This window comes from Lactuca serriola, chromosome 5, assembly GCF_051521515.1.
Source record: "Lactuca serriola cultivar US96UC23 chromosome 5, Lser_US96UC23_V15, whole genome shotgun sequence".
Lineage (NCBI taxonomy): Eukaryota > Viridiplantae > Streptophyta > Magnoliopsida > Asterales > Asteraceae > Lactuca > Lactuca serriola.
In genome coordinates this window covers 135,273,839-135,287,200 of record NC_136412.1, presented here as the reverse complement: position 1 = coordinate 135,287,200, position 13,362 = coordinate 135,273,839, and the positions used below count along the sequence as shown (strand labels likewise).

The following is a 13,362-nucleotide window of genomic DNA, read 5'->3' as shown; positions in this document are numbered from 1 at the left end:
CCTATAAATATTATAAAAATGACACCTAATTTTAGGGCACACAAAAATGCATGTCCTAAATTATTCAAATTTATAGAAATGACATTTTGTTTACGATACCGGTCTTTTCTATCATAAATCTACCTGTGTCTAAGATTTGTGTTATTAAAAGCCTTTATTCCAGAAATGGTTCTTCTTTTAGGATTTTGTGCTTGCATTTCCCAAGAGAATAGTTAATGACGATGGGAAAATTTTCTAGATCTCGAGGTATAAAATTCACACATTGACAAACATATATACCAAACATATACATTAAGTATATATTTATACTCATACAAATACATTGATCTGATAGAAATTAAAGGGGTTCCGAATAGAGATTAATCTGCCATGCGCCCAAAGAACAACATTTGTTGCTTTTATCAACATAGACGTATAGGAAGCTTGTAGAATAGACATTATAGGTTTGAATTTTGCAGCCAAACTCAGTGTATCCTAATATAATGCGAATTTTGGTCTCGGTTACAAGAAAAATTCATGGTCATTATTCATGTGATACACAAATTCATGATCTAGTCATGATTGTGTGTTGTGTAAAGCCATATTGAGATGAGTATGTGATACATGAATTTTGCTTGGAACACCAATAGATGAGCAATCGCTACGTGTGACATCTCGTAAAGCTAACCTATAGACTACCAAAGGAGAATGGTTCTTTTAGTGTTGTGCTTTATTTTTTTATAACAAACTTTTATGCGATATTAGCAAATTATTACATTTCTTTATCATTGGAATGATCATTGTATTTGACATGTTACATTTTGTACAATCAATTATCTTTCTTGAGTATGATATTTATTTATATTATGAGATGTAATGTTTTCTTTAATTTGAAAACTGGTAAATCAAATAAACATATATGCTTTACTAAACATTTAAAATAATGACATGCAAAAATGCGTGTCGTCTTCATTTATGACAGATGCTTTAACGATCGGCAATGTATGTCATAAATTCTTGTCGTAAGGTTATGACATGCAAATGTGTGTCATTTTCCTTTATGAAATGGGCTGCAATAATATGCATTTGTATGTCATATGCACACACAAATGTGTCATATTCCTTTATGACATGGGTGCAATGATATACATTTGTATGTCTTTATGACACGCATCGCATGTCATGAAAGATAGTTCTTCCAGCAGTGTTTGCTACTTCTTGAGCTAGCGTTGTGAGCTTCCACTATAGATCCAACTGTTTTGCCTCGACCATCCATTGATGTTTACAAAATCTCCATATAAAGACATAAAGTGATCGAAAAAAGAAACGAGGGATATAGCAAAAGAGATATCGAACTATGATAACTTTGGTTGTATGAAAGAATGGACTCCATTTTGGAGAAAAAAGATAGGCAAGCTACTATAATTTTCTCATGGACAATACAAGAAAATGTTTCAGAAAAGGACAACCACTTTTAGAATAAAGGCTTTGAATGACATAGAAACAAAGACACACGAGTAGATTTATTTACACTAAATCGGGTATTGTAAACAAAATGTCAATTCTAGTAAAATTTGAAGAATTTAGGCAACGCAATTTGTGTGTTATAAAATTTGTGTCATTTAATAATTTTTTTATGTAACACATGTTCTCTCCTGAGTAGATCTTGTGATATAAAAATTCATACTTATTGACAAACATACACATTACATATATATTTATACTCACACAAACACATTGATCCGATAGAAATTAAAGGGGTTCCGAACAGAGATTAATCCACCATGCACCCAAAGAACAACATTCGTTTCTTCTGTCAATATAGACATATAGAAAGCTTGTACAATAGACATTGTGGGCCTGAATATTGCAGGTAAACTGCCCGGTGTATCCTAATATATTGTTCATTTTGGTCTTTATAATAAGAAAAATTTATGGTCATTAATTATGTAACACACATTTTCAAGACCAGTTACGATTGTGTGTTGTATGAAGCCATAACCAGAAGGACTTCACAACCCTGATGCAACCAGAGAGACCCAAATTCTACATATGGGAACATGTGTCACTGAACAGGTCGCATGAGTAAATTGTATCTGAAAAGAAACATTAAACATATTAAAAATTACTTGTTTTAACATGAATCTTTTTACCGTCACTAAGGAAACAAGAAGTTTATGTCTAAAGATAATATGTTAGACAACATGCACATTATAAATGTAAAATCTTAATTGACAGTTCTTTTTCATATTTCATACTATTTTATAAATCTACTCAATACATATTTGTTGGGAATTAGCAATACTTGCCCTAATATATTCAGTTCTCAAATTTGTTCTTTTATTTTACTATTAATAGGACTCATATAAGCTTTGTGAAAAAGCTTTAATCACTATGAAGGTTTGTTCAGGTTTTTCGGTTTTTGATGCTTGATCTGCTTATAACAGTGACAGTATAATGCTAATTCAAAATTTAAGTTATTGCGGATGGAATGAGTTCATGAATTAAAATCACTACAAGTAGACTATTGTCATATTTTTTGCTTTAAAGAGATCTCATACTGCCAACAGATCAGAATCTTTAGTGATATTTATGGAATAAACATGTCAAGAACTACAGATCAGATCTGCAAATTCTGTCAAGATCTCTATTTTCTCCAGACAGTATTCAGTATGAATGGAACTACATGTCAAATTTAGACTAATGGATCCGTAATCTATACTGCATAAAATAAAATGTTGAGCAGTAATTTTTTTTGGAATTAAAACAATTAACAGAAAAAGATATTTTAATTTACCTTTCCCAGCATCCACTAGAGGGGCCTCTGGACAAACCCACAAAACCAACTCTTGAAATGTTATGAACACCTAACAGGTACCAATCTGATTCTACTAGACTGACAGCAGATCAATGTATAAGTGACAGGCAAACGACATAAACTTAAAAACACAAAAAATAGGACAAGTTTTCATGTATCAGTTGTTACCATCCATGTTTTTGCATTAAATTATTGCAGATCCTTGATAGTTTTTGGATCTAGCTAAGTGCATGATACAGGAAAAATATAAAATCGCCACATAAAAGTCCTGGTGATTATCATGACCGAAAAAGACACAGATCGATAACTTTATGAGAACAATGCATGATTTTCAGATACGTTGGAAACGATTGTGATCTACCCTCCTAATCCAGTAGTTGACTAGCTAGTTGGAACAAATAGAAAAAAAAAATGCTTACATCGACGAAGAGATATCATCTCGATGTGTCAATTCTGGAATTAGATTCACAGGGTCGATCATGACAGCGGCTGTGAAATGGTATTGAAATGAAACTGAACATCATATATATAGTGTGGGCGTAACCCTAACCCTGATCTGTAGCAGTGTTGATTTGCATTAACCACCCCTACTATTGTACATATCTTCACATAGAGACCAATGGTTATCGAAAATGTCACTTTTTTGTTGATGATTAAAGCCGTACTTGATTTTTCTATTTTAAGAAGAATTTCATATATTTTTAAAAATCAAAATATCATATTTGTCAAATTTAATTTTTTATATCATATTTATCCTTTATAAACCATCAAAATATCATAGTTGCCCAAATCATTTTTTACAATGTTTTTAATAGCTTATAGTATTTTTTATATCTTAGAATTATTGTAATAATTAAATTTTAATCATCTTATACATACGTCTATAATAATGAAACATCTACTTTTATATTATTGGAACGTTGTTCTCTTAACAAACATAACAGTTAATCTTGTGCCCTCTCCATGAAATATATTCATTGATTGCTTAGTTTTTTTTTTATAAATATTGTTATGTTGTAGATAGAGAATATTTTAGATTACCGTTAATATTTTGATGTTTAAGAAAAGTATACACATAATATTTTAATATTTAACATGGGCATATATGATATTTTTGATGTTTAAGGTAGACATATATGATATTTTAAAATTTTATTAGGGTGAATATGATATTTAGGGCAAATTATATTTTGATGTTTAATAAGGTATATACCAAATTCTTCCTTTATTTTTAAACAGTTATTGTGTATTAATGGCCACACCATGCCTTTAACAACTCTTATTGTTTAACAATTCTTATTTGTAAATGGCCATAATACTCATTATATTTATTTTAATATTTTACCACAAAATTAATGGGTTCACGAAAAGACACCAAAAATTGGATGCTTGAAAACACATGATTTAGAAAAGTATTAAAGTATAAATTGTTACCTTCCATGTTTTGTATTAAATTATTGTGGATCTTTGCTAGCTTTTAGATCTAACTGCATGATAAAGAAAAAAAAAAGAAATCAACACATAAAAGTCCTAGTGATTATCAAGACCGAAAAAGACATGGATCGATAACTTTATGAAAGCAATGCACGATTTTCAGATATGTAGGAAACGATTGGGATATATCCTTCTAGTTGGGATATATCCTTCTAATCCAGTAGTTGAATAGCTAGTTGGAAGAAATAGCAAAAAACAAACATTGCTTACATCGACGAAGAGATATCATGGGGATGTGTCGATGTTGGATTTAGATTCACAGGGTCGAGCATAACAACGGCTATGAAATCGTATTAAATGAAACTCAACATCTTGTATGTGTGTGTCTATATATATATATATATATATATATATATATATATATATATATATATATATATGTATGTATGTCGTAAGGTTATGACATGCAAATGTGTGTCATTTTCCTTTATGAAATGGGCTGCAATAATATGCATTTCTATGTCATATGCACACGCAAATGTGTCATATTCCTTTATGACATGGGTGCAATGATATACGCGAGTTATTGTAATTTTTTGGGATTTCATTTTTCCCACTTGCTATCTAATAAGGAGAGACCGTCCATTACCTATAAATATTATAAAAATGACACCTAATTTTAGGGCACACAAAAATGCATGTCCTAAATTATTCAAATTTATAGAAATGACATTCTATTTACGATACCGGTCTTTTCTATCATAAATCCACCTGTGTCTAAGATTTGTGTTATTAAAAGCCTTTATTCCAGAAATGGTTCTTCTTTTAGAATTTTGTGCTTGCATTTCCCAAGAGAATAGTTAATGACGATGGGAAAATTTTCTAGATCTCGAGGTATAAAATTCACACATTGACAAACATATATACCAAACATATACATTAAGTATATATTTATACTCATACAAATACATTGATCCGATAGAAATTAAAGGGGTTCCGAATAGAGATTAATCTGCCATGCGCCCAAAGAACAACATTTGTTGCTTTTATCAACGTAGACGTATAGGAAGCTTGTAGAATAGACATTATAGGCTTGAATTTTGCAGCCGAACTCAGTGTATCCTAATATAATGCGAATTTTGGTCTCGGTTACAAGAAAAATTCATGGTCATTATTCATGTGATACACAAATTCATGATCTAGTCATGATTGTGTGTTGTGTAAAGCCATATTGAGATGAGTATGTGATACATGAATTTTGCTTAGAACACCAATAGATGAGCAATCGCTACGTGTGACATCTCGTAAAGCTAACCTATAGACTACCAAAGGAGAATGGTTCTTTTAGTGTTGTGCTTTATTTTTTTATAACAAACTTTTATGCGATATTAGCCAATTATTACATTTCTTTATCATTGGAATGATCATTGTATTTGACATGTTACATTTTGTACAATCAATTATCTTTCTTGAGTATGATATTTATTTATATTATGAGATGTAATGTTTTCTTTAATTTGAAAACTGGTAAATCAAATAAAAATATATGCTTTACAAAACATTTAAAATAATGACATGCAAAAATGCGTGTCGTCTTCCTTTATGACAGATGCTTTAACGATGGGCAATGTATGTCATAAATTCTTGTCGTAAGGTTATGACATGCAAATGTGTGTCATTTTCCTTTATGAAATGGGCTGCAATAATATGCATTTGTATGTCATATGCACACACAAATGTGTCATATTCCTTTATGACATGGGTGCAATGATATACATTTGTATGTCTTTATGACACGCATCGCATGTCATGAAAGATAGTTCTTCTAGCAGTGTTTGCTACTTCTTGAGCTAGCGTTGTGAGCTTCCACTATAGATCCAACTGTTTTGCCTCGACCATCCATTGATGTTTACAAAATCTCCATATAAAGACATAAAGTGATCGAAAAAAGAAACGAGGGATATAGCAAAAGAGATATCGAACTATGATAACTTTGGTTGTATGAAAGAATGGACTCCGTTTTGGAGAAAAAAGATAGGCAAGCTACTATAGTTTTCTCATGGACAATACAAGAAAATGTTTCAGAAAAGGACAACCACTTTTAGAATAAAGGCTTTGAATGACATAGAAACAAAGACACACGAGTAGATTTATTTACACTAAATCGGGTATTGTAAACAAAATGTCAATTCTAGTAAAATTTGAAGAATTTAGGCCACGCAATTTGTGTGTTATAAAATTTGTGTCATTTAATAATTTTTTTATGTAACACATGTTCTCTCCTGAGTAGATCTTGTGATATAAAAATTCATACTTACTGACAAACATACACATTACATATATATTTATACTCACACAAACACATTGATCCGATAGAAATTAAAGGGGTTCCGAACAGAGATTAATCCACCATGCACCCAAAGAACAACATTCGTTTCTTCTGTCAATATAGACATATAGAAAGCTTGTACAATAGACATTGTGGGCCTGAATATTGCAGGTAAACTGCCCGGTGTATCCTAATATAATGTTCATTTTGGTCTTTATAATAAGAAAAATTTATGGTCATTAATTATGTAACACACATTTTCAAGACCAGTTACGATTGTGTGTTGTATGAAGCTATAACCAGAAGGACTTCACAACCCTGATGCAACCAGAGAGACCCAAATTCTACATATGGGAACATGTGTCACTGAACAGGTCGCATGAGCAAATTGTATCTGAAAAGAAACATTAAACATATTAAAAATTACTTGTTTTAACATGAATCTTTTTACCGTCACTAAGGAAACAAGAAGTTTATGTCTAAAGATAATATGTTAGACAACATGCACATTATAAATGTAAAATCTTAATTGACAGTTCTTTTTCATATTTCATACTATTTTATAAATCTACTCAATACATATTTGTTGGGAATTAGCAATACTTGCCCTAATATATTCAGTTCTCAAATTTGTTCTTTTATTTTACTATTAATAGGACTCATATAAGCTTTGTGAAAAAGCTTTAATCACTATGAAGGTTTGTTCAGGTTTTTCGGTTTTTGATGCTTGATCTGCTTATAACAGTGACAGTATAATGCTAATTCAAAATTTAAGTTATTGCGGATGGAATGAGTTCATGAATTAAAATCACTACAAGTAGACTATTGTCATATTTTTTGCTTTAAAGAGATCTCATACTGCCAACAGATCAGAATCTTTAGTGATATTTATGGAATAAACATGTCAAGAACTACAGATCAGATCTGCAAATTCTGTCAAGATCTCTATTTTCTCCAGACAGTATTCAGTATGAATGGAACTACATGTCAAATTTAGACTAATGGATCCGTAATCTATACTGCATAAAATAAAATGTTGAGCAGTAATTTTTTTTGGAATTAAAACAATTAACAGAAAAAGATATTTTAATTTACCTTTCCCAGCATCCACTAGAGGGGCCTCTGGACAAACCCACAAAACCAACTCTTGAAATGTTATGAACACCTAACAGGTACCAATCTGATTCTACTAGACTGACAGCAGATCAATGTATAAGTGACAGGCAAACGACATAAACTTAAAAACACAAAAAATAGGACAAGTTTTCATGTATCAGTTGTTACCATCCATGTTTTTGCATTAAATTATTGCAGATCCTTGATAGTTTTTGGATCTAGCTAAGTGCATGATACAGGAAAAATATAAAATCGCCACATAAAAGTCCTGGTGATTATCATGACCGAAAAAGACACAGATCGATAACTTTATGAGAACAATGCATGATTTTCAGATACGTTGGAAACGATTGTGATCTACCCTCCTAATCCAGTAGTTGACTAGCTAGTTGGAACAAATAGAAAAAAAAAATGCTTACATCGACGAAGAGATATCATCTCGATGTGTCAATTCTGGAATTAGATTCACAGGGTCGATCATGACAGCGGCTGTGAAATGGTATTGAAATGAAACTGAACATCATATATATAGTGTGGGCGTAACCCTAACCCTGATCTGTAGCAGTGTTGATTTGCATTAACCACCCCTACTATTGTACATATCTTCACATAGAGACCAATGGTTATCGAAAATGTCACTTTTTTGTTGATGATTAAAGCCGTACTTGATTTTTCTATTTTAAGAAGAATTTCATATATTTTTAAAAATCAAAATATCATATTTGTCAAATTTAATTTTTTATATCATATTTATCCTTTATAAACCATCAAAATATCATAGTTGCCCAAATCATTTTTTACAATGTTTTTAATAGCTTATAGTATTTTTTATATCTTAGAATTATTGTAATAATTAAATTTTAATCATCTTATACATACGTCTATAATAATGAAACATCTACTTTTATATTATTGGAACGTTGTTCTCTTAACAAACATAACAGTTAATCTTGTGCCCTCTCCATGAAATATATTCATTGATTGCTTAGTTTTTTTTTTTAAATATTGTAATGTTGTAGATAGAGAATATTTTAGATTACCGTTAATATTTTGATGTTTAAGAAAAGTATACACATAATATTTTAATATTTAACATGGGCATATATGATATTTTTGATGTTTAAGGTAGACATATATGATATTTTAAAATTTTATTAGGGTGAATATGATATTTAGGGCAAATAATATTTTGATGTTTAATAAGGCATATACCAAATTCTTCCTTTATTTTTAAACAGTTATTGTGTATTAATGGCCACACCATGCCTTTAACAACTCTTATTGTTTAACAATTCTTATTTGTAAATGGCCATAATACTCATTATATTTATTTTAATATTTTACCACAAAATTAATGGGTTCACGAAAAGACACCAAAAATTGGATGCTTGAAAACACATGATTTAGAAAAGTATTAAAGTATAAATTGTTACCTTCCATGTTTTGTTTTAAATTATTGTGGATCTTTGCTAGCTTTTAGATCTAACTGCATGATAAAGAAAAAAAAAAGAAATCAACACATAAAAGTCCTAGTGATTATCAAGACCGAAAAAGACATGGATCGATAACTTTATGAAACCAATGCACGATTTTCAGATATGTAGGAAACGATTGGGATATATCCTTCTAGTTGGGACATATCCTTCTAATCCAGTAGTTGAATAGCTAGTTGGAAGAAATAGCAAAAAACAAACATTGCTTACATCGACAAAGAGATATCATGGGGATGTGTCGATGTTCGATTTAGATTCACAGGGTCGAGCATAACAACGGCTATGAAATCGTATTAAATGAAACTCAACATCTTGTATGTGTGTGTCTATATATATATATATATATATATATATATATATATATATATATATATATATATGTATGTCGTAAGGTTATGACATGCAAATGTGTGTCATTTTCCTTTATGAAATGGGCTGCAATAATATGCATTTCTATGTCATATGCACACGCAAATGTGTCATATTCCTTTATGACATGGGTGCAATGATATACGCGAGTTATTGTAATTTTTTGGGATTTCATTTTTCCCACTTGCTATCTAATAAGGAGAGACCGTCCATTACCTATAAATATTATAAAAATGACACCTAATTTTAGGGCACACAAAAATGCATGTCCTAAATTATTCAAATTTATAGAAATGACATTCTGTTTACGATACCTGTCTTTTCTATCATAAATCCACCTGTGTCTAAGATTTGTGTTATTAAAAGCCTTTATTCCAGAAATGGTTCTTCTTTTAGAATTTTGTGCTTGCATTTCCCAAGAGAATAGTTAATGACGATGGGAAAATTTTCTAGATCTCGAGGTATAAAATTCACACATTGACAAACATATATACCAAACATATACATTAAGTATACATTTATACTCATACAAATACATTGATCCGATAGAAATTAAAGGGGTTCCGAATAGAGATTAATCTGCCATGCGCCCAAAGAACAACATTTGTTGCTTTTATCAACATAGACGTATAGGAAGCTTGTAGAATAGACATTATAGGCTTGAATTTTGCAGCCGAACTCAGTGTATCCTAATATAATGCGAATTTTGGTCTCGGTTACAAGAAAAATTCATGGTCATTATTCATGTGATACACAAATTCATGATCTAGTCATGATTGTGTGTTGTGTAAAGCCATATTGAGATGAGTATGTGATACATGAATTTTGCTTGGAACACCAATAGATGAGCAATCGCTACGTGTGACATCTCGTAAAGCTAACCTATAGTCTACCAAAGGAGAATGGTTCTTTTAGTGTTGTGCTTTATTTTTTTATAACAAACTTTTATGCGATATTAGCAAATTATTACATTTCTTTATCATTGGAATGATCATTGTATTTGACATGTTACATTTTGTACAATCAATTATCTTTCTTGAGTATGATATTTATTTATATTATGAGATGTAATGTTTTCTTTAATTTGAAAACTGGTAAATCAAATAAAAATATATGCTTTACTAAACATTTAAAATAATGACATGCAAAAATGCGTGTCGTCTTCCTTTATGACAGATGCTTTAACGATGGGCAATGTATGTCATAAATTCTTGTCGTAAGGTTATGACATGCAAATGTGTGTCATTTTCCTTTATGAAATGGGCTGCAATAATATGCATTTGTATGTCATATGCACGCGCAAATGTGTCATATTCCTTTATGACATGGGTGCAATGATATACATTTGTATGTCTTTATGACACGCATCGCATGTCATGAAAGATAGTTCTTCTAGCAGTGTTTGCTACTTCTTGAGCTAGCGTTGTGAGCTTCCACTATAGATCCAACTGTTTTGCCTCGACCATCCATTGATGTTTACAAAATCTCCATATAAAGACATAAAGTGATCGAAAAAAGAAACGAGGGATATAGCAAAAGAGATATCGAACTATGATAACTTTGGTTGTATGAAAGAATGGACTCCGTTTTGGAGAAAAAAGATAGGCAAGCTACTATAGTTTTCTCATGGACAATACAAGAAAATGTTTCAGAAAAGGACAACCACTTTTAGAATAAAGGCTTTGAATGACATAGAAACAAAGACACACGAGTAGATTTATTTACACTAAATCGGGTATTGTAAACAAAATGTCAATTCTAGTAAAATTTGAAGAATTTAGGCCACGCAATTTGTGTGTTATAAAATTTGTGTCATTTAATAATTTTTTTATGTAACACATGTTCTCTCCTGAGTAGATCTTGTGATATAAAAATTCATACTTACTGACAAACATACACATTACATATATATTTATACTCACACAAACACATTGATCCGATAGAAATTAAAGGGGTTCCGAACAGAGATTAATCCACCATGCACCCAAAGAACAACATTCGTTTCTTCTGTCAATATAGACATATAGAAAGCTTGTACAATAGACATTGTGGGCCTGAATATTGCAGGTAAACTGCCCGGTGTATCCTAATATAATGTTCATTTTGGTCTTTATAATAAGAAAAATTTATGGTCATTAATTATGTAACACACATTTTCAAGACCAGTTACGATTGTGTGTTGTATGAAGCTATAACCAGAAGGACTTCACAACCCTGATGCAACCAGAGAGACCCAAATTCTACATATGGGAACATGTGTCACTGAACAGGTCGCATGAGCAAATTGTATCTGAAAAGAAACATTAAACATATTAAAAATTACTTGTTTTAACATGAATCTTTTTACCGTCACTAAGGAAACAAGAAGTTTATGTCTAAAGATAATATGTTAGACAACATGCACATTATAAATGTAAAATCTTAATTGACAGTTCTTTTTCATATTTCATACTATTTTATAAATCTACTCAATACATATTTGTTGGGAATTAGCAATACTTGCCCTAATATATTCAGTTCTCAAATTTGTTCTTTTATTTTACTATTAATAGGACTCATATAAGCTTTGTGAAAAAGCTTTAATCACTATGAAGGTTTGTTCAGGTTTTTCGGTTTTTGATGCTTGATCTGCTTATAACAGTGACAGTATAATGCTAATTCAAAATTTAAGTTATTGCGGATGGAATGAGTTCATGAATTAAAATCACTACAAGTAGACTATTGTCATATTTTTTGCTTTAAAGAGATCTCATACTGCCAACAGATCAGAATCTTTAGTGATATTTATGGAATAAACATGTCAAGAACTACAGATCAGATCTGCAAATTCTGTCAAGATCTCTATTTTCTCCAGACAGTATTCAGTATGAATGGAACTACATGTCAAATTTAGACTAATGGATCCGTAATCTATACTGCATAAAATAAAATGTTGAGCAGTAATTTTTTTTGGAATTAAAACAATTAACAGAAAAAGATATTTTAATTTACCTTTCCCAGCATCCACTAGAGGGGCCTCTGGACAAACCCACAAAACCAACTCTTGAAATGTTATGAACACCTAACAGGTACCAATCTGATTCTACTAGACTGACAGCAGATCAATGTATAAGTGACAGGCAAACGACATAAACTTAAAAACACAAAAAATAGGACAAGTTTTCATGTATCAGTTGTTACCATCCATGTTTTTGCATTAAATTATTGCAGATCCTTGATAGTTTTTGGATCTAGCTAAGTGCATGATACAGGAAAAATATAAAATCGCCACATAAAAGTCCTGGTGATTATCATGACCGAAAAAGACACAGATCGATAACTTTATGAGAACAATGCATGATTTTCAGATACGTTGGAAACGATTGTGATCTACCCTCCTAATCCAGTAGTTGACTAGCTAGTTGGAACAAATAGAAAAAAAAAATGCTTACATCGACGAAGAGATATCATCTCGATGTGTCAATTCTGGAATTAGATTCACAGGGTCGATCATGACAGCGGCTGTGAAATGGTATTGAAATGAAACTGAACATCATATATATAGTGTGGGCGTAACCCTAACCCTGATCTGTAGCAGTGTTGATTTGCATTAACCACCCCTACTATTGTACATATCTTCACATAGAGACCAATGGTTATCGAAAATGTCACTTTTTTGTTGATGATTAAAGCCGTACTTGATTTTTCTATTTTAAGAAGAATTTCATATATTTTTAAAAATCAAAATATCATATTTGTCAAATTTAATTTTTTATATCATATTTATCCTTTATAAACCATCAAAATATCATAGTTGCCCAAATCATTTTTTACAATGTTTTTAA

The 13,362-nt window shown here is 30.9% G+C and overlaps 2 long non-coding RNA genes across 2 annotated transcripts; both read right to left on the bottom strand.

Moving 5' to 3' along the window:
- Positions 1 to 6,587: 6,587 nt before the first annotated feature.
- On the bottom strand, positions 6,588 to 8,167 carry LOC145051261 (uncharacterized). Its single transcript, XR_013683495.1, has 3 exons — positions 8,096 to 8,167; positions 7,656 to 7,754; positions 6,588 to 6,954 (listed from the first exon to the last, which is right to left on the bottom strand). It is a non-coding gene; the product is annotated as an uncharacterized LOC145051261 (long non-coding RNA).
- A 3,294-nt stretch (positions 8,168 to 11,461) lies between these two features.
- Positions 11,462 to 13,041, bottom strand: LOC145051260 (uncharacterized). Its single transcript, XR_013683494.1, has 3 exons — positions 12,970 to 13,041; positions 12,530 to 12,628; positions 11,462 to 11,828 (listed from the first exon to the last, which is right to left on the bottom strand). It is a non-coding gene; the product is annotated as an uncharacterized LOC145051260 (long non-coding RNA).
- Between the last annotated feature and the right edge of the window lie 321 nt (positions 13,042 to 13,362).